Genomic DNA, 25,226 nt, shown 5'->3' on the forward strand with positions numbered 1-25,226 from the left:
ATTAACAATTATTCAAAATAGAGGAATATACCTCTGACATCAAGTCTATAAATAGAGAACTAACTACCAGCAGACCTGACAGTGCTTTATACTTCATCCTGTTTTTAATGTCCAGTAAGTTCTTTTTACTGTTGTCTTTTTTCTGTGCCTTCTTTTTCTTTGGAAGGGCAAAAGAAAAAGAGAAATCTCCAAAGGCTCTCTCTATCGTATTGGTATTAAGAATAGACAATATATTCAAATTCAAATAAGTATCATAACATCTAAGAGACAGAGCTATATCTTTCATGCAGTAAGGCTGAATTCTTAATGAGGATAATGAGAATTTTCTGTGTACACAAGGGTCAGAAAGATACTGAGGTGTTTTGTTCATTTAAATGAGAAAATATGCAGGTTATTGTATCTTTCATCTGTCCCAAAGATGGATCAAATGCCAATAGCCTTTTAAAGTGCAATATATGTCTCTGTGAAAGATATGAGAGATTTAGTCTCTAAACCATAAGAGAGACTAAAAACCTCACCGTAAATCTAATCATCAGATGAGGCACATCTGATTGAAAAAGACATCTGAAGAGAGGCAAATCATCAGCTTTAGTCTAAAGTAAAAGATTTGCTTATTACACTCAAACAAAATACATTATGGAAACCACTTCCTTTGGTTTGCTAAGAGCCTTTCACTTTTGTTACAGCTTCCAGTCTCACCACAAAATATTTCATGTATCCATTTGTTTGACACTCACACAAAATATACATGCGACCTTCTTTTCCTTATCTTGCAATTATACTGACTTTCAGTAAAAACAAATGAATGAACTTTGCAGAATGTACACGAAACAGGATCTTTAGTTTACCTCCAGTTATGTGGTTTAAATAGATGTGTAGCAAGAACAGTTGTTAACTTCTATGATATTACTATTTGAAGTTACCTAAAGACTTTAACACATGCTGAAGCTCTAATTTATGTCATCTATTGCCAGGCAATTTATAGATTCTTCTTTCCATCCTAAGGACCTCAAAGGTGGGCCTACTTTACTTTTTTTTTTTTTTTTTTTTTTTTTTTTTTTTTTTTTTTCACTAGAGACATTTAAACAACCTTTTATTCAACCTCCAGGAGTTGGACTACAGAAAGGTATTTAATAGTTTAAATCTTCACATTTGCTTTTCCTTATCCTATCAAGACTCTAATGATGTCTTGACTTGATATATACCATATGTACCTAGAAAATGGTGGCATAGAGAAAGCCCCTGATTACTGCTGCTTTCTTCACCTCCTCAGTGGTGCAGCAGTGTAACCTGCTGTAGCTCAGAGAATCCCACTGGTATTTCTGGCAGTTTTATGAATCTCTGTGAATCTTATAATTGAATTGTGAAATGGAAAAATGGAAACTGCTCTGGAGATGAGAGGTATGAGTGCAAAAGGGAATGTACTAAAAGGTACAGGCAAAGGTTTTGATGCAAATTTTCAACTAATGGTGGTGTCGTGTGCAGAAACAATTAAGAGTTGTGAGGCTTAGAAGAAATATAATGGCAAAAGAAAATGTGAGAATATTGAAAAAATAAAAATAGAATCTTTTATGCCCTAAATTGATGCCCAATTAGAGCCAGAACAGGATCCTACCATGAAGAGTGAGCACAAATTTGCATAATTTGTGCATAGTCAAAGAAAAGGTGGAAACCCAAATATATGAATGACTGAACAGAAAGATCAAGAGCTAGCTTAAGTACAAAACTTTTCACAGCAAGAATTCAAGACCAGCAGGGGGTGTTCCATTCAGATGATACAACATAATTTTTTTTTTTTGCCTATGGCAAAGAACTTCAGTTTGCCAGGAGTCTGCCCCTTTGTTATCTGCTTAGCCAAACAAGACAATTGGTTTACTTTGACCTACCATCCATTGTAATATTGAAAAAATAAGTACAAAATCTACCGCCATCAAAGCTCTCGTGGATGAAAAAATGCATGATACAGTAATGTTGGTAGTGTTAACAGATGGCATAATATTGCTGCCATATGCGATATGGAAGCATAAAGAAACGTTGAAGGAATAGCTGCCTACTGGAATAATTGTAAGGTGTCAAAACCAAGGATGGATGTCTAAAAATTTAATGAAAAATTGTCTGGATATCATTTGGATCAGAAGACCAGGTGTGCTGTTAAGAAAAAGAATGGTTGTCCTAGATACATTCAGAGGTCATCTAATGCCAGCTGTGAAGAATTCTGCAAAGAAAATGAATATTGATCTTGTGGTTATATCAAGAGTAACAACGTCAAAACTCTCTATACAGTAGTGAATATGCCCTTTAAAGACCATTTGAAGTCTTCGTACTCAGAATGACTATTGGCAGGGATCATGCTCTAGCTTCTACAGGAAAAATACATAGTGGTGCAAAACTACCTCATCATATTAAGAGATCACTAGATCAGATAAGTCCAAAACTTGTAGCTAGTATTTTTAAGAAATACTGTATTTTAAATTCCATGGATGGAACAGAAGATTCTATGTGTACAATGATGATCCTGAAAATGGTGAAGGCACTATAAGTGAAAAAGAGGTTGAAGAAGGTGAAGATAATGACAGAAATGTTGGAGTGTAAAAACTGAAAAGCAACATTAGTACAGGTATGCGAAGAATATAGGTTAACTTCAGGCAAACTACTAGTGAAAATATTTTTATATCAATTATAGGTATGCAATAAGAACCTTTCTGCATATAAAATTCATTTGAGGGTCAGTTTAAATTCAGTAGGCTCTTCCTTTCTGGTTGCACAGTACACTTATTTTTTGGTGGTGAGATAGATTAAGTTGCTTCTGCCCTTTGTCACTTGTACCTGCTCCTGCGCAGCAGTTGTGGTACTGTGACTTGTGCTGATACAACAACTTGAACTGAATCACTATAAAGAACTGGGTTATATAGCCAACAGAAAGAAAAACAAATGTTTTTGATGTTGAAATTACAAGCAGTTCATATCACCATAGTTGTGGCAGCCTTGGGACACCATGGAAGGAATGGAAAGCATGGATCCTAAGACAGGACTTGGTAAGCCATTTTTTTCCACTAGAGAAATATTACATACCCATGTTCTCATTCACTACTACACTTTATTTATTTATCATATTCTAATCACAGTTTCAAGTTACACATAAAACACTGATTACTTACCAAAATTTTCCACCCTGCATCTTGAAGTCAATTGCACTACCTGTACTGAGACATCATTCTCTCCAACTCTGAACTTATTTCAGGCATCATCATTTGACCTAGAATGAAATTATTGATGCATTAATGGGGTTATTCTGCATGAGAGTAAAACAGCGGACAGAGATATGAGACCCAAAGTAAGTAGTGGAAAGACTTAAGATAGGTGAAACAAGTCTAACAGAGTCAATATGTTCGAGATACTTTATTAGATACCTTATTTAGGATTTTAGTTTTCTTTTCAGAACATTAACTGTATTCTAAATATTTTTTTTTTTTTTTTGTCCTAAGAAGCAATGAGATTCATTCAGCTCTGCTGACCTCATCCCAGAAATGTAGGTCTGGCATTGCTAAGCCTCAATAAACAGAACCTGTCAGTTCCTGCAGTACTGAACCATAGCTTTAGAAATAGCTCAGCCATATCATGATAGCTATAGCCCCATAGATTCCCTACTTGACTAACAGGATAAACCATTCATTAACTAACCATTAAAGTTAAGGTTTGTGCTGGTAGGAGTGAACAGCTTTTGCTTCATTTTATTGTGGGTAAGAACTAATGGCTTGGAATACAAGTTTAATTAAGGGTTAAGTTAAAGAGCTGCAGGAGCTAATAGGATAGTTTTAGTCGTTAGTCTTGTAAGGACCACAGTACTCCACCTGAACACTGGCACTTATTTGTACACAATACTTTTATTAATTATGTAGTGGGAGATTAAAACGTCAATATATAATAAATAAATTTTAATCATATTGACATGTTATTTTGTGGCCTGAAGTTTCATTTTAGAAAAACTGAAAAATTAAAATGTTTTTTAAAATGTTTTACCCTTACAAATGTGGCTTCCTAATAAGACAACAACCAGTTTAAATATGAATCAAAATAATAATTTTAAGATCCCTAGATTGACATAAAATTTGCTTTGATTAGATAGAAGACAACTATGATATTCTTTAAACATTCCTTTTATTTTAACAAAAGTGTTCACAAAAAATAATCAAATTAACCCATGTTTTCCTGAAGCACACCATCTGTCAAAGTTTTATACTAACATAATAGAAACAGTTCACTAAATATCTGGTTTTAGGGGAAAGATTTATCTCCCCCCAGGAAAAATGATTTATGAATGGACTAGAGACATTCTTTTGCTTTTTGACAAAAATGGTCACAGTGCTAGTTTGATCTGAAAAGATTTGAATTTAGGCTCGTGGGCTAGAACTCTGAGTGATGTATTAACAGATCTTGCTTGAAATTCGAACTAAAACAGTCATCTCCTTTCCATCTTGTAATAATTCTTGCTTGTATTTGGGTTCCTGAGAGGAATAGTCCTATTTATATTTTTGTTCTCATCTTCCCTTTTTCAAACCAATTTTTTAAAGTAATGAATATGAAAAGAAAAGGAAACCTTTGTTTCTGTTATGGCTCTGACTCAACTCTTAGGAAAATCTTTTTCAGTTTGTATGAAGTGGATTAGTTATTATACAGTGCAATTAATGCAATAGTTTTATGAAAGTGACTAGATGAAGGAAGATGGAGGATTAGGACAGATAGGCTTTATGTAAAGCTTTGATATTATCAGTCACTAAAAATTAATTATCACATACTAGTTAGGGCAAAATGTGGTAATTCAAATGAACAAGCTCTTTAGGAAACTAGTCAACTAAAACACTCACCGTGGAAAGTCTTATTCCGTCCTTCTCCAAAAGAAAAAGAGTGGATTGCAGTGAGAACAGGGTGATCAAAAGCCATATGAGCAGCCTGGAAAAAGAGAACATAGGGAGATTATGAAAGAAATCTTCAAGATACTGAGATTTTTGGCATGAAGAGGGTAGATAGAGATAAAATCTTCACAACTCTACAAAGATCACACTTGAAAGACTTAGGGAGACTCATAAAACTGGTAGTCAGTGAGAGCCAGGTTAAAAACAGAAAAATATGTCTTTTCTTCTGACAGATTTTTGCTAACGTATGTTCTGGATTTAAGAAATTTAGAAGGGCTCAGTGAAACTGTGGGAAAGTTTGAAAGGGTTGCTAAATACCTGTCATGTTTGGGCTGAGGATCCTTTCACAGGATATTGCAGGTGCATATTTATATAAGCTTGCCCTGGTCCTAGTCTTCCTTAGACCTCTGGTTAGGTTCACTGCTGGAGAAGTAATGTTGGGTTAGATTAACTCTCGGTCTCAGCCAGTGAAATAATTCTCATATTCTTGTGCCTGATTGAAACCTGCCAAAGCCATTAACTTTGATGTACTGTGGATCACATGAATCGAATCCTGTGTTAGCAAAAAGGTGTATTGATCCTTCGGTGGATGGGCATCCTTAAGCTTGTGCTCAGTTATGCACCTATGTATTCTCATCAAACTGTTTGTTAAAGAGTAGAACTATTAACCTAGACAAAGTTGTCTGCAAGGATTCCTTGCTATGTGATAAGGACTATGTAACTACCATAGTTTTGCAGTGGGATATGAACTATGATTAAACCCACAGGAAATCAGAACCATGATCACTTCTGGTATATTCGTCACCATACAATCACTATGCTCTGACATATTCCCCAATTATTACAGGAAACACCTGGAATCACATCATTTGCTGTCGTACCTGAAAACACTTACCAGATCACAGCTAGTAATAAGGCCAGGGTTACACTGCTGAAGGATAAAAAAAAAAAAAAAAGAATATCATTAAGGCAAAGGAGTGGTCTGACAGGTTATGGAAAGGTCCAGGCTTCCATTAAACTTGCACTGAACTGCAAGCAGTACCTACCATGAACAGACAGAAATTTTGTTTTCCAAAGCCTTATCCTTTCTGCCCAGTCTTACTGATTCACGAAAGCACACAGGCCTCTGGGATAACTGTCAGTTAAACCCTAAGATTAGTTTCATACTTAAAGATATGCTGAAGTGCTTTTCTGGACCTAGGCCAGTTGCTCAGCATCTTCCAGGATCAAGTTCATATTTATGAGTGCTTCATAAGTGAAGAAAATCATAAAATTGAATGGTTTGTTCCCATAAAAAGGGAAATATAAAGCATTCAGTGCAAAGTAACCATGTGTTAAGTACTCATAGAACACTTTTTCCTTTGTTCATTAAGCAAAATTTTCACCTGGGTGAGACATTTCCTGGCAGCTGATATTCAGGCAAGAGTTGTGAGTTTTAATTGCCACTTAAATCTAGGGCATCTCATTGAACAAACAGGTGGAGCATATCCACTTTGAATGTATGCAGACAGCTTTATTTATCATGGATATGAGAATGTGTTTTCTGATTGATTAGTTCCTTTTCATTCCAAGAAAGTTGTGGCCAATTGCAGTAACTGCAGATTTTCTGCACTGAATGTCAACGCAGTTTACACAGAAAGCCAATTCAAAGAGAACACTTACAGTCTAAAATCTGTACTAATGTGAAAGAAAAAAAAGAAAAAAAAAAAAAAAAAAACGAGCATATTCCATTTATAACTCTTGGAAATGGGAGTTATTAATTGAAATATGTGCCTAAATAGGAAAAGACTCTATTTAAGTCTGACAAGAATCACTAGCTTTAAACAAGCAGCCATTTCTAAGCTGACACTTTGTATGATAAAAGGGTTAGCTAGGAACCAGCTATTAAAGTACATTAAATCAGTTACCAAGCTGCAGTTTGTGATCTGGAAAACAACTCAGTGTTTTACGTTTTTGTTTCTAACATACAGAAAAAAGGAGAATGCGTTTGTGAAACACATTTAATTTTATTCTAATAAGTGGTTAGCAATTAACAAATCTTTCTTTCCTCTGAATCAGCTGCCAATACAAAGAATATCTCATGTAAACAGCTCTCAGTGATAACATATTAATTTATTGCATTTTCATGGGTTTAGATGAGGTGGTAGGAGATAACATGTAATTTATTTCACCTATTTGAGTATGCAATAGCAAGATTGGAAAGCACTTCTGAGCTGAGTAAGTAGCTGTAAACAGGATGTAAGTGTTCATCCTTTTAGGATTAGTTTATACTTCTGATTCTCAGTTACTGAAGCCCTTAATTCTATTGTCAGTGTGTTAATATGTGAGAAGATGTAAACTGACCCTTAACTGACCATTTGGTATTTTGTTTTGTGACAGGTATTATTTCTCTCATGTCACTAAAACCAGTGAACCAGTTGAAACTCTGAAAATTAGTTTACAAATGACCATATCTGATGTTTATTTTTTCCAACTAAGTAAAACAAATTTGCAACATTTTTTACTACTGTCCATAATTTGTTTCTTTTGCATAAAGATTGGTCTCTTTTTTAACTATATCCGTATTTTTCAATAATAACTTTAGGGCTACAAATGGAAGGGTGCAATGCTTGTTCATATTACACAAGAGTATTAAAGGGATTCTATTTTTTTTGAAAGGAAAGTGATATTCAGTTATGACCTTCAGGTCATTTTGAGTGGTTAAATCTGTACTGAGTTTGCTTTGAAGACAATGTTAGCCATAAGAACTGATGTCTGAACTAATGTCTAAACCACAGAGAAGGAAAGGAATAATTTACAGGCAAAGGGTGGGGCTGCAATTAAAAGCAGGCCAGGGTGTGGTAGAAAACTCAGGTGCTACAACCCAGAGGGCCAAGCCAAGAGCATGGTTAGAGGTCAGATGGTCGGCTAAATGGGGAATCACAACATTGAGGAGGTTCTTGGAAGATTAGGTAAAAAGGAAGCAGGGGGATGTAAACTGATTTTGCGTATAGGTAACCCTTGGAAGGGCATAAAGCATGGAGAGCAAATGATATGGGAAGGGAGCATCAGTGAAGATTTCAAAGAAAGGAGTGTTCTCCAGGAAGTCTGTAGCTTCTAAAGAGTCCTTGACAAGGCTTCAACTTAGGACGTTTGGTTTGGAATGAGGTCAATTTCCATCTGTGAAAGAGTAAATGATGGACGATTTTCAGATGGCAAAAGTATTTTTATATATGTAATACGTACATACCAAAAAAAAGAGATGCTGATCTGGTCTATTTAAGTAACACATGGCTATCAGTTGTCACTAACATAGCATAACTTAGTACAGCCTGAAAAAATATTCTAACTTACATCCATTTAGTGTATAACAACACTTCATAACTGCAGACCAGGAAACACATTAATAGAATTAGAGCAGTATTTTAGAAGGGTAGTTGTGGTGATAGTCTTGAGTTATCAGAAGAAAACATTTTCTTATTTACAGAGTAGTGTGTCTTTGAGATGAGCTTTAAAATTACCCTCTTTGTCCTTCCTAAAGAGTGAATTCAATTAGTTTTGTAGTATATTTTAATAGGAATTGTTTCTTGGTAAGGTGTTTTTCATCAGAGCCTGTATTTGAAGGTAATTATGACAGTTTTCAATGAGGAGGGATGAAAACAGATCAGGAGGAGCTATTCTTAGCACACAGTGATGAAAGCATTTTTTAAAAGAAAGAGGTGAACAAATCTGGATATTAATTTTACACAAAAAGAAAGTTGAGTGATTGCAAGCTTAAAAATCTTACTTTTTTTCACTTTAAAACATCTACATTCATTAGGGTAATTGTTAATTTTTCATTTTAAATAACCCCCAAAACCCCATTGAGATCTCTACATCTATTACTACTTTTTGGGACATCCATCTCTCCTCCAGAAAGCTGAATAGTTATTTAATTACTTATTGAAAAATAAAGAAGGACTAATGAGAGCTATTTGGGTCTCTGTTTTTATTACTTTTAGCTTAAAAAACAAAATATAAAACATTGCATAGGTCACAACAATATGTTAATAGTGTCTGTTGGCGTTCTATGTGAATGCACAACATGTGAGAAACACTTTGAAATGAGTAAAAATATGGCATGAGTAAAGCCAGATATTACTGATGGCCAGAAATTGTATTTAAAACCAGGCTTAGAAATGGTTTTAGAGATACCATATTTGAAGAATGATTTCCACAGAATGAGACTGGGATAAAGATGCTTGCTTAGTTTTGCAAGGTCATTTGATGAAACTATCTTTTGGTGTCTAAAACTAGGCTATTTAAAAGAACAACACTTTCATAAGGAAAGGCTGAATTATATGGTGTCTTCATACTAATGGACTAAGCCTGATAGAAGACAGACCTTTGAAAACTTAAAAGTGGTGAAAATCACTTGGTAGAGAAGTTGGAAAAGGTGGAAATATGGGACAGAATTTTCAATTCTGCAAAAAGAATTTCACCTCACAATAAAGTTCTATACATCTTGCTTCTTTTAGAGGACTTGGCCTAAGGTGTTATGTTAGCTATCTAAGGCTTATGTTAGCAATCTAAAAATTGTGTCTTATCTAAGACCCTGTTCCCCTAGAAGACAAGAGAAAAATGAGCTGGTGAGAAATATAACATCAGTATGGGCTAAAATGTATGTTAGGACAGGAAACATCCCTTCTTAGTCCTTCCTCACTCCTAATTTCTGAAGGAGCTACAAGTTGTTACAGCTTTTGTCATGTTACAAAATTGAACATAAATTTGTCAGTGTTCAAACTGCCTTTAGTTACCTGCATCAGTTTCCATTGGGATGAAATGATCTGATCAGATGAGATTATTAGAAATGGCTTTTTTAAAATAAGATTTAACACAGTTTGATTTACAATCAATATCAATATCTAACAAGATTTCAGATTTGATGACTTGATCAAATATTCACATTTCAAGGGTCAATCTAACCACTGTTTTCACCTCCTGTACTTTAAAGTCTTATTTTTATCACATATTGTTTATTTGATAAACTGTTATTAGCTGTGACATGCAAAGTGAAGGTGGAAGAACTGTACCCAGATAAATCCTCAGAACTGCCCTTTGGCCGACTCACACAGGTGACTTCTTCCCTTTACACAGAGGAGCATTTCACTAAAAGTCATCCATATGGCTACATAATATTTCACTGCAACTTGCCTCATCTGTAAGTATACATCACAGAATAAGACTATTTTTGACTTTGGTTCAACGCTCAGTATTTAACTGTTTTTTTTTTCTTCAAGAATAGCTGTTTTTTCCTGTTATGAACACTTCTGGTAATTGGCATTTTGAAGCTTTTTAACTTACTCTGCTTCATTCGTGACAGCAGAGCAGTCTTGTAATGGGGAAAATTTAAGTTGACAATGACCTTTATTTAATGCTTAGGGTTCAGGTCTCTATCAGGATTCAAGCATCTATTATCTCTTTCTATTGCATTAGTATGTAATTATTTTCTCCAAAATATATCTTTCTTTAAAGCTTGCCCTTACAGTTCACTTTACAAGAGCATTAGGTACTTGCAGGTCTACTTACCTTCGTGTATTTTAGACACTTCTCAGGAGTTGCTTTTCTGTATTGACTATCTAGGTAACTAGTTTAGTACAACATGACAAAATTTTAGATGTTTAAACTTTTTAAAATTCTTTTTCTGGAAAGCTCAAGCTTTTATTTTTCCTTTTTCTTTATTTTTCCAATCACCTATGCACTTTTCCCACTCTTTTTAAAGATTAATTTATCTGAAAGCTCTTTTTGATGCGCTGTTCTTGATAACTGATTGTCTCAAAAAGAGTTGAAGGGCTTTATTTCCTGCTGTTTTCCTGCCACATATTTGGCATATGTTACCTTTTGGTTTTGCAGCACTGCATTTAACATCTGTCTAAAGAAATATAACCAAGTGCTAGAAGACAAAAAGCACTAAGGTTCATGTGAATGCTTTTTCTTATAATGTATTACAGTGAAGTTGGATGAATATTACTTTTAATGATAAATTATTTTGAGAGGAGTTTTTATTATCTCATTTTTCTAGAACTTTCGTCTGAATTTTATATATGGATAACTCTTAAAATAACCTCGGTCTTTCAATAATGGAAGTCTGCTAAAAGATTAAAATGATAATATTTGTTGAGGAATAAGTTAGGAACACATTTGAACTGTACTAATATTAATTTATACATATCTATATGTTGATTTAATGACATGGTCATATGCTTGTTTAGTTATAGTACTAGAAATTTTTAGGCAAATAAATAATTTTTAAAAAGATTTCTATTATTTTTTTATTATTAATTTTTCAATAATCTGCTTCTGATTATGCTTATTCTTACTATTACTACAAATGTATGCTTCACAAATCATGTTAAAAAAAGTATGATAAAATTAAAAATCTGTCAAAACAAGGAAAAAAGTCATTAAAACTGATATGTTTGTTCTAAGGCTCTGTAATTTCCTTTTACTGATTGATAATTGTCAGTTCCATGTTACGTTTTAGACTATAACAGATGGATTATAGAAATTATAGTGCCTATAAATATAACAACAAATATTATTTATATTATCAGTAGTCTGCAGCATCACCCCTTTGAAGGATTTTTCCAACTGTGATATGTAAGAATGGAAATAGAATCTTAACTTTTTAATATTTACATTTATTTTAACTTTTAAAAATTTCTGTTGAATTTTACCTAATATGTTTTTATTTGGACTAAATTTTTGGAAGATTTCAGCAAAATTAATTCAGTCACTGTTAGGTAGAGAAAGATAAGCTTTAATGTTGCTAATAAATTCTAGGAATTTCTCTGATTAACTGAACTGTTGTGTTATAAGAAAGATAACTGGTATTTGATAGGGTTTGATCAGGAATACATTACTCATTATAGAGGAGGGGAAAGGGCAAAATTGAAATTAGAATGGCAACTGAGGTAGTTGGTATGAATTTGGCTGTGAGACAGATGAATCCATGAGGAGAGGAAGGATAAAGTCTCACAGGTCCCACAGACAGTGACACTGTAAAAAGAACTGTGACCAACTGAACAAGAGCATGAGCTAAACAGCCAGGGGAAACCCTGGCATGAGTCGGGTTGCTTTTAGGTTGCATAACAGAGAAAAGAGAAACTGATTTGATGAGAAATAGGAAGCGAGAAATTATTCTGTCTGAGCAAGGAAGGAGGAGTCTGGTAGGGAAACATTAGTGAGGAGAAGCGAACAAGAAGTTTAACAAGGTGAGAGAACTAATGGGAACTGGGCAAACTGGATCTGGAATGAGCAGTCTGAAGAAATAAACACTATAATATATATTCATATTAGGTTAAACTATAATAATTAATACATAGAATAACAAAGGGTCTTAGGGCAGTTTTTGGCAGTGTCTGAGAAGTGCTACTTGTTTGGAAAAAAGAATGGACTCTGTACTAGAAGTTTCAACATTCGTTATCTGTAGAGTGGGACTAAGATGAGAATGAGGTTGGGTTGAGAGGCAGAGTAGCATGGACTGCAGAGCAGGAAAAGTGCTGTGTTTTGTCAAAGTGTTCATCAGTTAGTGGTTTTGTAACACTTCAACAGGAGAATAATATCCATCAGAGAAAATGAGTAAGCCAAATATTATTTTTTTTATTTTTTAAATAAATGGCTTCAGTAATGCATAGTAAATTAGAAGATGATCAAGATGGAGGAAAAAAAAACAAAACAAAAAACCTCAACAGAAACCCACAGATCTGTGTATATGCTTCTTAAGTGTCTGGTTTTCTATAAAACAATGCAGTTGCACAAGAGCCATCTCATAGTTCACCAGCAAATTACAGAATTTCCTAACTTTGAAAAAATTTCCTGAAGGCTCTTCTATTAAAGTGTTACTATGTCTTTATATAAAGCAGATAATACTAATATTACTCAGAACTGAATAGGTTTTGTGCTGAAATCTAAGAAGATGTAATGTATCTGATGGAGAGTTTGTAAATTCAGTCTCAGTCCTGTAAAGAGCTCTTCTGGGATTTTTCCCTGTATAAAGGCTGAGGGGTCTAATGCCTCCCACAATTGTTAAAGAGCATAAGATATGTAGTTAGAGATCACCTTCCTAACAGCCACACACTAGTTGAAACCTCTAATAGAGCTATTCAAGAAGCAGCATATAGTAACTTCAGAAACAGTTGGGTCAGCATGGATCCTTGGGGAACCATACAGATTTCTGGATGCCCAAAAGAAAAATTGCCACTGAAACTAGCTGGCAGTGCTTCAGCAGAGCTGGTTTGAAACAACCCAGCTGTACTCAGACACAGTAATAAAGTACAATATCAGTGCTATCAAATGCCACAAAACCAACAAGACTGGCTGACTTATTCAATTCTGCTAACTAGCTTAGCTTGTTCCTGAGAAACACCAATTTCTTGAAAACAGAAATGAATTTTTATTTCTAAATAAATTAAATGTAAAGGACTTAACATTAAATGTTCAGTTCTTCAATATATATATATACATTTTTTTTTTTCCTTAGGAAGCTGTAATCCATTTTAAGAGAGGAGAAATATCACCAGCGCCATTTTCTCACCTATGGCAACATTTCCTGTTCTCAGCAGTTATTTGTTAAACAGAAAAAAAAAAAAAAAAAAAAAGTGAACAACAAAGCCCATTCCTCATTCAAGAACAACAAACCAGAATTTTCCGATGTTCCAAGTGCTTCCTCAACCCCCAAATGTGGTCTTTGGTCAGACAAAAATCAGGCCGTGGTCCTCCTCAGTAGTTAAAATTTATCTAAATCCCAGAAGACATTTGATATCAGATAGATTTACAGACCTTGAATCATCCAGCTCTAACCTGTACACTAAACTCACATACCTTTTTTTTTTCCCCTTTGCAAATCCAGAGAAGTCATTGTTTTGCCTTTGACAAAATTAACAAAATCTGTCCCTATTTAACTTTCTAGTGTGTACAATATCAAAGATATCTTCAGGTTACTGTCAACATGGTCATCTGCTCCTGGTTTGGCCATACTAGCTGTTACTCCATGCCACTGCAACCTCAGTCTAGGCCAGAAAAGTACCAGCTGCCCATGGGACACCGTGAGCAGCCGGCGCCTATATAGGGTCCTGTCAGTCCAGGGCAAAACAAGTGGGGATCCACACCTCAGGTGTGCATGTAGCACTTCGTGGTGGGGCTTCCTCACCCATGTGCAGATCCATGGGCTGCAAAGAGCAACAAGGGCACATGGAAAGTGGAAGCACCCATATCTCCCTCCAGACAGGTGAGCAAAAAAGGGAACCCAAAATCTTGGAAAAAAAAAAAAAAAAAAGGGGAGGGTGATTGCAACCCACAGGGCCTGTGAGAGGTGTGAGGGTGCAATGGTGGGAATCTGTGCATATGTGTGTGCACATATGACTGTGCATGTGTATGTGTGTGTGATTAGAACACCTTGGGATTAGTTAGAGAACAGCATTTAGGAATTTGTATTTTTCAACATTTCATAACAGTCTTGTGTTCTTCTTTATCTGTGGCACTACAGATACAGATTTTGAATGTATAGTCCAGTGTTTATATATTAATAAATCAATAAACTGCTTCAATCCTAATTTGGCTTAAACTATATTAATTGAGTAGTTTTTTTCCTGTGACAGTCACATTCCCTTGATAACACTGAAAATGTAGTTTAAAAGGCATTAACATATGGTCCAAATTATTACTTTTCTTCTCATAGGAAAAGAAATGGAAAGCTTCAGCCATGCTAGTTAAGAGGTGCAGAAAAAAGTCAAAGAAAATTATCAAATAAGAATAATAATTTCTTTGTGGAGAGGTGCAAGACACAAGAAAAAAAGTCATAAAAATTTAGTAAAAAATATTTCAGTATTTCTTCTATATAAACACAAAACAAATGAAATAGCACAAGCCTTTATGGGTTTCTATTAAAATGCAGAAAATCTCTTCTCATATTTGTACTATACTTTTCAATAATTACATATCTTCTGAAAAGGAACCTAGAAACAGCAATGGCAATGGAAATGCTATTCATTAACAAAAGTGAGAAATAAGAGCAGTTAGCATAGAGACTTCTCATGGTGCCGCACCTATATGTTCTGTATAGCCAGATTCATAGTTAAAGTCCATCAATGTAATGGAGATTCCTCAGCTGTCTTTAAGGTGAATACTACAATTTATATCCCAGAAATTCTCTGTTATTAACCTCTTCCTGGTCAATCAAATTGCCTTTTGGGTTTACTTATTTTAAAATATCCTGACTTATCCTGAACCTGTAAAGTTCTTTAATACTTTTACTAACCTGTGGCCCAAGTATTTAATACTTTACTAAAATAAGACACTACTTGATCATTCATCTGGATCCAGTTTTCCTAACGAGGTAGATACATGATTAGCAAAAAATAATAAAAAAAAAAAGCAGACACGCTCATTTTTCTGTATAACACATTCTTGCCTCTCATGCCTGTTAAGTCTTTCCCATATTGAAGGCTCCTTCTGAAAGCTCCAGGGCTAATTTCTTACTAAGCAAGAGCCAAACACACCATAAGTTTGCAATAGTCAAGTTCTACGTTGCCTATTGATGACAAGAACATAACTGGTTTCCATCACAAAGGCACTGATCTGACACGATACCGTTAGTGTTCACAATGGCAGAGAATGACCTGATTCTTTTTCCTTAAAAGAGATTTAAAACTGAAATAGGGGTGACACATATGGCACTGATTATTTTTTCAAGTTATGTAGGAGAACATCCATCCTAGAAGCCTTCAAAGAAATTTTCAGCAAATCAGGAAGCTGCAGCTATTTACAAAGAAATAATTTTTCTTATTCTTCCTATTCTTACTCTTACTTTAGGTGTCAGAAGTACCAAAAGAAAATTCTTTATAACTTTTTGTTTAGGATCAGTCCTAAACAAAGGTCCAGTTGCTGGGATCCTTGTGCTGCTACTATCACCAAAGTCTCTGCTTGCCATTTCCCCAACTTGAGTTCCCATCAGCTCACTTAGCAGTTTGACAAATTTGTAGGGAGGACTGCTGCAGTATTTATGCAATCTCAAAACCAAGATGTTTGGGAAGTCTGTGCTACTGAACTAATTAAAACACTGTTTTAGTGGTTTTGAACCGAAATGATGAGTAGGTTGAGCATTTTAATGCATCCATAGTAATGAATAGGTTGTTCAGATTACAGTATTTTCCAAACAGATACATAAGAAAGTCAATAAGAGGGCAGCTTTTTAAGATTTCCTTTGGTTGAGAGACCACTTCTTAATTATGTCCCTGATTTGAGGCATTTTGGCTTATGGTTGCTAAAGTTCTAGTGCTGAGTAAAATAAAAATCTAAAGAAATAAATATGGAAATACACCAAAATTAGCAGACAGGAGAAGTCCATGCCATAATTCCCCATACCATAATTCCCCCTCTCCTGCCTTGACTTATAGTGGTTTTTCTTTCATGCTCTTTCTGGGATATTACTGGGAGAGGGAGGCATTCAGCTCCTTCATTCTAGACATTACAAATATTTGAAATACATTGCTTTAATTAAAACATCTTTAAAAATTGTAACCATATTTGCAAGGGATGTTTCAGTAAAATACAGGAGATTATGCCATTTTGCATAAAAACCCACAACCAACAACACCAGTAATAACAACAAAACCAACCACCACTCAACCATAACCTAAGTATTTCTATTTCCTGAGATCTGCAAAAAAATCCAAGGAGCATGCACTGAGTTGGAAAATAATAAATTTTTCAGATTTCACATAGACTGATCAGAAAATGAGCATTGCTGGACACTGCATGCCGTTGCTAAAGTACTGCCTCTATTCTACTCTTATACTGGGCACATAATTTTAATTTTGTATATTTATAACCTGCTGGAGTTATAACTTGGATAACTTATGATCCCATAGATCAGTACAGAACCTTAAGCTAAAGGAAAGTGAAAGCAACCTTTATCTTTAGGCATGCTTAACACTGACAACAGATGCACTCAGTACCCTAGAGTTAATAAATTAAGACTTCTTTTATAAACTGAGCAGTTACAGACACATTGAGTGCCATTGTTGATTTCAATGTCATTGCATTTGCATGCATTTTCAGTTAACACTGCCTGAGAGAAACTGAAGGTAATTTCAAATATGCTATTCCAAAGCTCCTGTGTGCTAGGTCGCTTAATGCTACAGGAGAGAATAACTTGCATGTTCATTGTTTTAATCAGTTCTTTCTCAGCCAATGCATGAATTTGTTGTTTTCCTTTCTAGGAACACAGGCTTGTCTATTATGCTGATTAAAAGTGCACATCTGCTAATAGAAGGACCTGATCTAGAGGCACATTATAAAATAGTTTCAGTACATGACCTATGAAATTCTGTTGTTTCAGCTCATGTCCACTTTGTGTTGGATTTCATTATGACAGGCAGAGAGAGGACTGTGGAAAAAAGGTGTAAAATTTTTAGTTGTGACATCATGAAGCTTGTACGTGGTTCTGTGCCCAGTTTTTCATGTTTATCAGTATAATCTCCTTGATTTCTTATTCCCCTCCATATGTTTGTTTTAGCCAATGATTCTCCTTCTATCCATCCTTAGATTATTAACTCTTTAGGACAGACAGCATCCTCTGTCCTTCCACTACTGTAGTGTTTATGAGTTATTGCTGAGACCACTCAACCGCACTGTAGCAGAACTTTTCAGATGAGTAATTCATACTGCATGACATAATGTACTAAATGCCATCTCCTGTACAAAAAGGAAATAAAAAGATATGCTTTCTTTAAGGAAGAATTTAGAATTTGATTTCAAGCTTTCTTATGCATTTTAAGGGTTGGGAAAAGAAAAAGAAGTATTTATCTAATGTTGTTATTAGCTAAGTAGGCTAACAAAATGATATATCTATTTCTTTTCCTCAGTGGCCTCATTTTACGTTCAGGCATGTGTCTTTGTGAAGTGTCAAAATCTCAGCTCGCTGCACACAGGCTGATGGTAGTTACTACATCTTCAGACATGTCAAATGTAGAGAAAAAAAGAGGAAAGAGTTTGAAAATGTCAGCCTACTCACAAGAACAGAACTACAGCAAGACTTTGCAAGGACACAAGCTTTTTAAACTTCAGCCTGAATTACAAAAGATATCACCTTAGGAAAAACTACTGTTACTTCGGGTTATCCATATATACACGTTTTAAAGTGTCAGAAGGGCATTTCTTTGTCAGAGTTGACATTACTACATTCAAACAGAATCTGTCTAGAAGAACATCACTAAGGACAGATCTATCAGGTTATGATTCAGTAATACATTGTGAAGACTTGGAACAAAGGAAAAGCACTGTGATGTGATTGCTAATTTCTGCCATTGAAATACATTTTTTATGCATATATATAATGGCCTAGAACAAGATTGCTGGCTGGGGTTTAGATCATCAGTTTTATGACAGGAAGCTACCCAAAGCAAACAGATAAGTGAGGTAAAAGTGAGATGGTTCCCATTCATTTCAGCTAGACCCATTCCAATATCCTGATATGTCTTTTGGGGACTCCATAACAACTACTGTGAACCACATGATTTGCCATTTACAGCAAATTTGTGCTGTTCCTTTTACTTCTTCAGGTGCAGAAAATGTTGCTTAAATCAACATTAACTCCTGTGGTTTTCTATTTTTACCATTGTATAAATCCTTCCATATGGATCTCCTAAAGGTAATGACTGAGCAGACAAGTCTCCTGTTTGCTAAGTTAAAGAAGACATACTATCCTTAAACCACCAGATTTTCCTTGTAGAAGGCTTCTCCTTTTCCCACTATAATTTCAAGACTTCATCACTATGAGAAACATATGGGTATGTTATTTAAACCTATGGTATACTGAGTTTTCCTCTTTCTTTCTCACTCTTACCCATCTTTGCCTTCCTAATCTTTAGTGTCCTTTCAGAACACTCCTTTTTACTGCCCACTCTCCCCACTATGCACAATATCAATATAGTTTGATTGATAAATATGTACGTGAATCTCTAATCATGCCATCAGAGTGGCCAGCTTTAGAAACATGTATTATGAGTTGATCTAAGGTCAACAGGCAGTAAAGTCTTCTAAGCATTTTCCACCTCAGATTAGAACCAATTTCTTGACTAAATAAATATGCAGCCAACTGCAGCTGTCAGACGAAAGAAGCAAAATGTGAGATTGAAGGTCACCACTCTGGAGAAAATATTTTACATGGTGATCAGACAAGCCTGATCAGGAAATAACCAACTATGACAGATAAGGTGGCCTTAAGGAGGCATGTTGGCCGTGAGTAATCACTATGTTGAAGCCTACACCTGTCAGAAGAAGAAAATCGAAGTGGGGCCTCTGGATCATTTTTCTAATTCAAACAGGCATTGATAGGAAAGAGGCAAAAGCTTGTCCTTTCTGAAATCTAAGGGGCAAACTATGAACTTTCGTTAACTGTATGAGTCTTTTGGAAACCTGGAATAAAAAGTGCTACCATAACTTTAGCAATGTTATCAAAGTATGTGGAAAACAGTCAGATTTGAAGACAGTAAAATGTGAAACATTAAATAATAACATAATTGAATTTTTCTTCATAGACACCAATAATTAGTATATTGAGAGAATAGCTGAGTCCAAATAGTGTATTTACTTTCAAATACATGCTCTTTCTACCTTAGAAAAATATTTTCTTTAATATTTTTATCTTTATTTAATTTTATCAGCAATTTTACAAAAATTACAGAACCCTGACTTCAGGTGGCACAGGAGGGACTTCCTCCGAGAATTTTGTCAGACTACTACTTAGTTTGTCTAACACGTTGAGAATCAAATACCTCCTAGCTCTTGCTTCTGTGGGAACCAGAATAAAAATTTCATCATGGTGAAATATGATTTCTCAACAAAGCAACCTGTGAAACTTAAAAAGAAAAAATTTCATAAATTTTTATGACCTCGGGCTTTTCATTAAAATCTGCTTAGCCAGACAAAACAATAAATCCACACTTGTATTTTTATACAGTGTAGAGGACCACAGTGAAATTTCCAGCTACAACTTGTCAATCAAAACAGCATATTTAAAAGAAGAATCCATTCTCTTTTTATCTCTGCCTTCTGTTCTTAGTTAATTAAGATTCTTTTCATTATAAAAATGTAGGTTAAAAGATTTAAAAGTCAGTAATATACTTGGATTACTTTTATATATATATATATATATATATATGTGGCAAGTTGTTAGACTCCTAAGGCTTTTTTCTGATGTCACACAGTAAATCACATTCTACATCCTTGGGTGCAGATGAATTCATTCTTTCTAAAAAACCAAATAGTGTGAAGTTCATAATTTCTCATCTATATCTTGTAAATGCCACTACTTAAACTTTTCTTTCCATTTCTCTCTGGGCCTATTTTTCTTTTCTTTCAGATTTCACTTATATGTAGGCGTTCACATTTCCTCACATCCTTAACCTTTTTTTTATATCTCTTTAAAATGTACTTATCTGTTTCACAGAATCACAGAATTCTTTTTATGATACTTTTATGATTTTTCAAATTACCAGTTCCTTAAAGGTTCCTGAAGTACATCAGATTGCTTATTTGAGCTCATGCTAATGACTATTTAATGTTTTTGCCACTTCAAACCTTTCTTTTTGAGATTAATTCTCTTCACATAGAATAACTACAGCTTCCTTGCAAAGGATCTATTTTATAGCTACGAGAATTAGGTGAAAAAGGATCCTGTGGGGTTAAAGTTTTTTTTAAGAAAACTTTAATACAAGCAATAAGTTAGTATTACAACTGTAGAAAAGATTCTACTACTTTGCTTTGGGTCTCACACAGATGGAACATAGCTCATAAGTAATAAGATTTTTTTTTTTTTTCACATTGCTTATTTTTCTATGCAGGACCCAGTTGGTCCAGAAGGAAAAACATGATCTGATCATTTAATCATTCTGTGATAGGGAAGACCAAGTACATCCCTCTGGGCATTGCTTCAGTCTCCCCTTCATAGATACTATTTAAAGAGACAGTATGGAGACTATTCAAACTAAAATATTTTTCTCTAGTCAATAATAATATTTAGAACCAAACCAGAATTGTCTTTGTCTCTCCTTGGCTGTTCTTCCTCTGGAGATTTTGTCTAAAATGACTCCCATCAAAATGGACTTTCTCAGAAGCTTTTTTCATTTTTGCCCTGAAAGAATGCAAGAATCTTTCTCTTGGAAATCAGACATTAGAATGAAAAAAAGTGATTCTTCTAATCTCAAAGATGTTTAACTCTTTTGGCACAGTCTTTTTGTTTATTCTTCCAACAGATCCTCAGCTTGTCCATAGCTTTGCCTGATTCTTCCAAACCATCCTAAGCTCTCCACTACCCTGACTCTCTGTAAATCACTTAGTGGGAGCAATATGTATCCAGCTAATCCTCCTAAGACCCTCACGCAAACATCTTAATCATAATAATCTAGCAGGCAGTCTTCTTTCTGTTTCTTTATTTACCAGGAAGAAAAACAAAGGAGTAAGATCTTTCTCTTCCATTAATCTATTGCTAGGAGCCATCTCTTTTGAACATGACAGACCCTGAATTCTTTGTAGTTTCATGTTAGAAGTGAAACATGACTAGCCTGTATGCGCTTCTCTCATACTTTTCCCTAGGCCTAGTTTTTAAGGCTATGTAGAGGCAATGCCATGTCTAACTAGCTTAAACAAGCCAAACTCCAAGTCAGATTTAAAAAGGGGATTTTGACATTTTAATGCTTAACACTGTGAATCTTCAAAATGGGCATCTAGCTCTGAGAGTGTGATCGGCAACACTGGTATGCTCATTTGTGTTCCAGAAATAGTAAAAGGAGGAGAGGTAGGTGTCCTGGACTGGCAATCAGCACTGACCAGAGTCAGTTCATAGGACAGAAGCACAAGGTTGTGTGTGAAACACTGTTCTTCACTACAAGAATGTTCTGATGCCAGGAGTGAGAATGCTTAGTTCTGTGAAGAGCCTGAAGCCATATCTTTTGCTTGGAAAGTAGCATAACTAAAGGAAAAGACATGGGGATCTTCACTATCCTTTTTGTTAAAGTCGTGGTGGTGCTTTTGCTGCTTAGTCTCACCCTTAGCTTAGGTGATTAGGATATTTGTCTGTGAAGGAGGAGTCCTGAATGTCGAGACCTGTTACCTTCAGATATGAATTTGATGACTGATGAGTCTCTCTCTTGTTTCCTCTTGGTCCCCACAACTCAGGCAACCTGGGCTACACACTCCTCCATCTTCAAACTGTGGAACGGGATGGATCATATTTAAGAAGCCTCTTAAGCAGGATCCTTCCATGTGAATTTTCACTGGAAATGCAAAAACATAAGGTTTGGCACAATGCTCAAGCAAAAGATCAATCTTCTTTTATAGAGCTTTGAGTCACTTCCTATAGCGTATGTTAATTATGCTCCAAAAACGCTTAGAAAATTCAGATCCTGAATATAATTAAACATGGAAATGACTGGTTTCTGGATTTTAAAGAGCATCAGACAACTGTATCCTGCCTTTCTAATCAGCTAAGTCAAGGTAACTCTTCAATTTGGGTACATAAAGCTCTGTTATTGTTCACAGAGAAGTTTCATTTTTATTTTTAATCTTCATAAATATAGGCCTTCTATAATATCGCTTCCATCTGAAAGAGTTTAAGAGGAGGTAGGACCTGGGTTGTCTTCTCTCCCTGAGTATGTCTAAACTACTCTCCTGGTGAGCTTGGCTCAGGAATGGCAAGATCTAGATCTACATTTTGAAAATATATCACTAATAACTGACAGAAATTGACAAAATAAACCAAAACGAAGTGCCTCAAGCATTCTTCCAAAAAATACTATTGGAATCAGTTAGTCAGAAATAGTTGTCTTGCAGTCATTCCATGATCACAAGAAAGGAAAGAAAAAAACGGGGAAAATACGATTATGTTATCTGAATGAAATTATACGCTTAGCTGCATTAAACAGTTATTATGCAAACATTTAAGAAAACCTGTTCCTGAAGTATACTAAATGGATGCCATGTATCGTAATGCAGATTTGTTGTTTTGCAGCATGATAGAATTGCTTAATAGACCTAGGCATATATAACAGATGTTGCTATGCACTGTCCTTGAGTTATATGATGGACAAACTCTCTAAGCAAGGCTCATATGTGTCATGTCAGATAGAAGGGAATATACCCCTGTAGCTTTCTCCAGCTAAGAAAGAAAAGAGACTCAAAATGAAACTTGCATTTTTGTTTCTTCATTTCAGATTTTTAATGTTATGTATTTGCCAGAAACACTGATTTCATAAGGTCTTGGTATTCATTAGAAAAGCGTGCCTAAATATATATTTGAATTTTTCAAAATTATTGCACTACTATGCTGTATTTTTGATTCTATTAAGCGTATCTAATCTTTACATAAGCTATTTTCACATATACTCACTTCAGAAACTGACTTCTGGGTTTCCTCTTCCTTTCATTTGCTTAGAAAATTATGTATTAGTAGAATCAAGAATAGCAGTAACAATTTTAACCTTCCTAATATTTACACTGATATAAAAATATGACATTGAAAATAGATTATAGATAAATACTAAAAATATGTTATTTTCATACTATATAATATGTTCAGGTCCTGTTTTCAGACTGTTACTCTTTCTTCATTGAGGAGGTCAGAAAAAGAAACTTCATGTATTTCATGTAGTTTTGTGAGCTCATATATCCCACAGCTGGCAATTAAAACACTATATATCATAATGATCAACACAAAGACAGTAGAGTAGGTCATATTAATCAGTAGGTTTTAGAAGAAAAAGTAATTGCACTACCCACGAAAAATAAAAAGCTATTCTGCATCAAATTTCCCAGGTCCTCTTACCTTGTTTAACTAACAGGCACAATGGAAAAGCAGTTTGCAACACACACTCTATTCTAGAACATAGATACAACACAGTAATAAGATAGCCATTTATGTACTTTTTTACATCCCTTTCTGATTTTCTACTATATTTTTAGAGGACATACCTAAATATTTAAAAAATCATTTTCCCCTCAAAATTTCTGCACATTTTTTCAGTCATGATGCTAAATATATTTTCAAGTTTATTGCACATACATTCTGTCTGATTTCTGGATTTCTGGCAGATTTCTAGGTATCTACTACATTTCTTTAATAGACCTTTGGCAGTTGAGAGATTTCTGAGCAGGAAAGACTTCAAAGCAAGCTGCAAGAGGTTATATAAAAAAGCAGCATTAAAATGAACACTTGGGAATACCTGGGAAAAAGGCATTCCTCAACTTTATTTCCTTATGGTAGCATCACGCACCTTAAATGATTCTTTAAACATCTTAAGAACTCTTAAAAGGAAAAAAAAAAAGGAACAATTCTGTAAAATCCCAGAAACTATATTAAGCAATATTTTCAGTCCTTGAGTCTCTTTGATGACAAAAAATTTGGTGGTTTATGAGATAAATTAAGCTTAATTAAGTTATCATTTGGGGATTGCCATAGGATATCAATAAATAATTTATTGGCAAACTACTACTATTCCTTAAAATATATAAACATATGTCAGGTACTAGTACTTAAATCCATATAATTTCACTCTGAAGTATATCCATAATAATTAACCACCTAGAGTTGACTGACAATAGTTTCAGCATGACTGATTATGATCATTTCAAATATACATGCCATGAGAAGCATAGGAATATCTTGCTAACATATTGGTGAAAATTTTCCCACCTGCATCACAGAATCCATTTTTTCAGACTTCAAGAATATTCCCCATTTCAATTAAGGTTTTTTGGTCACAGTAGGTGTCCACAGCATTGTTAGTCCTGTTGAGTGAAATAGCTATTAAAACAAAACAAAATGTTTTCCATCATTGCTGCTGTATTTATATAAATCTGAAACCTAGAAAGAATTTCAGTATGCCATAACACAGCAGTCAGGGTTGGGATAAAATAAAAGACAGAAAGAATTTATTAATTTAAATAGCATTTTTATTCTTTTTATTCTTAAAACCTTTTAGAATCTGGGGAAGGGCACGTTGCTTCTTTGGAAATAACAATAGAAAATTTTTGACAGGGTATCCTTTCACTTGAATTCCTAAACTATCTGGAGAAGACAACACAGTTTGAAGATAGTTCATTTTAGTTTTGAGCCCTTGTAAGTCATCCCTGGCTGAGGAACCTTGGACAAGTGTGGCCAGAGCTTGTTCTCAGAGCTGAATGCAAACACACTTTTGCCTTCACCTACCCTACCTATCCCCATGAAGCAATCAATGACAAAGCAAGAGGCTGAATTAGAATTCCAGTCCACTTCCAGAGTCTCTTTCCCTGAGCATC

General features: G+C 34.8%; 1 long non-coding RNA gene across 2 annotated transcripts; it reads right to left on the minus strand.

Annotated features, from left to right (window-relative positions):
• Positions 1-3,150: 3,150 nt before the first annotated feature.
• On the minus strand, positions 3,151-24,722 carry LOC113479828. 2 transcript variants are annotated; one of them, XR_003398344.1, is made up of 5 exons: positions 24,622-24,722; positions 22,045-22,207; positions 5,809-5,844; positions 4,866-4,950; positions 3,151-3,256 (listed from the first exon to the last, which is right to left on the minus strand). It is a non-coding gene; the product is annotated as an uncharacterized LOC113479828 (long non-coding RNA). The 2 variants fall into 2 exon arrangements; XR_003398345.1 differs by lacking the exon at positions 5,809-5,844.
• Between the last annotated feature and the right edge of the window lie 504 nt (positions 24,723-25,226).

This window comes from Athene cunicularia, assembly GCF_003259725.1.
Source record: "Athene cunicularia isolate RWA chromosome 4 unlocalized genomic scaffold, athCun1 chr4_part2, whole genome shotgun sequence".
Lineage (NCBI taxonomy): Eukaryota > Metazoa > Chordata > Aves > Strigiformes > Strigidae > Athene > Athene cunicularia.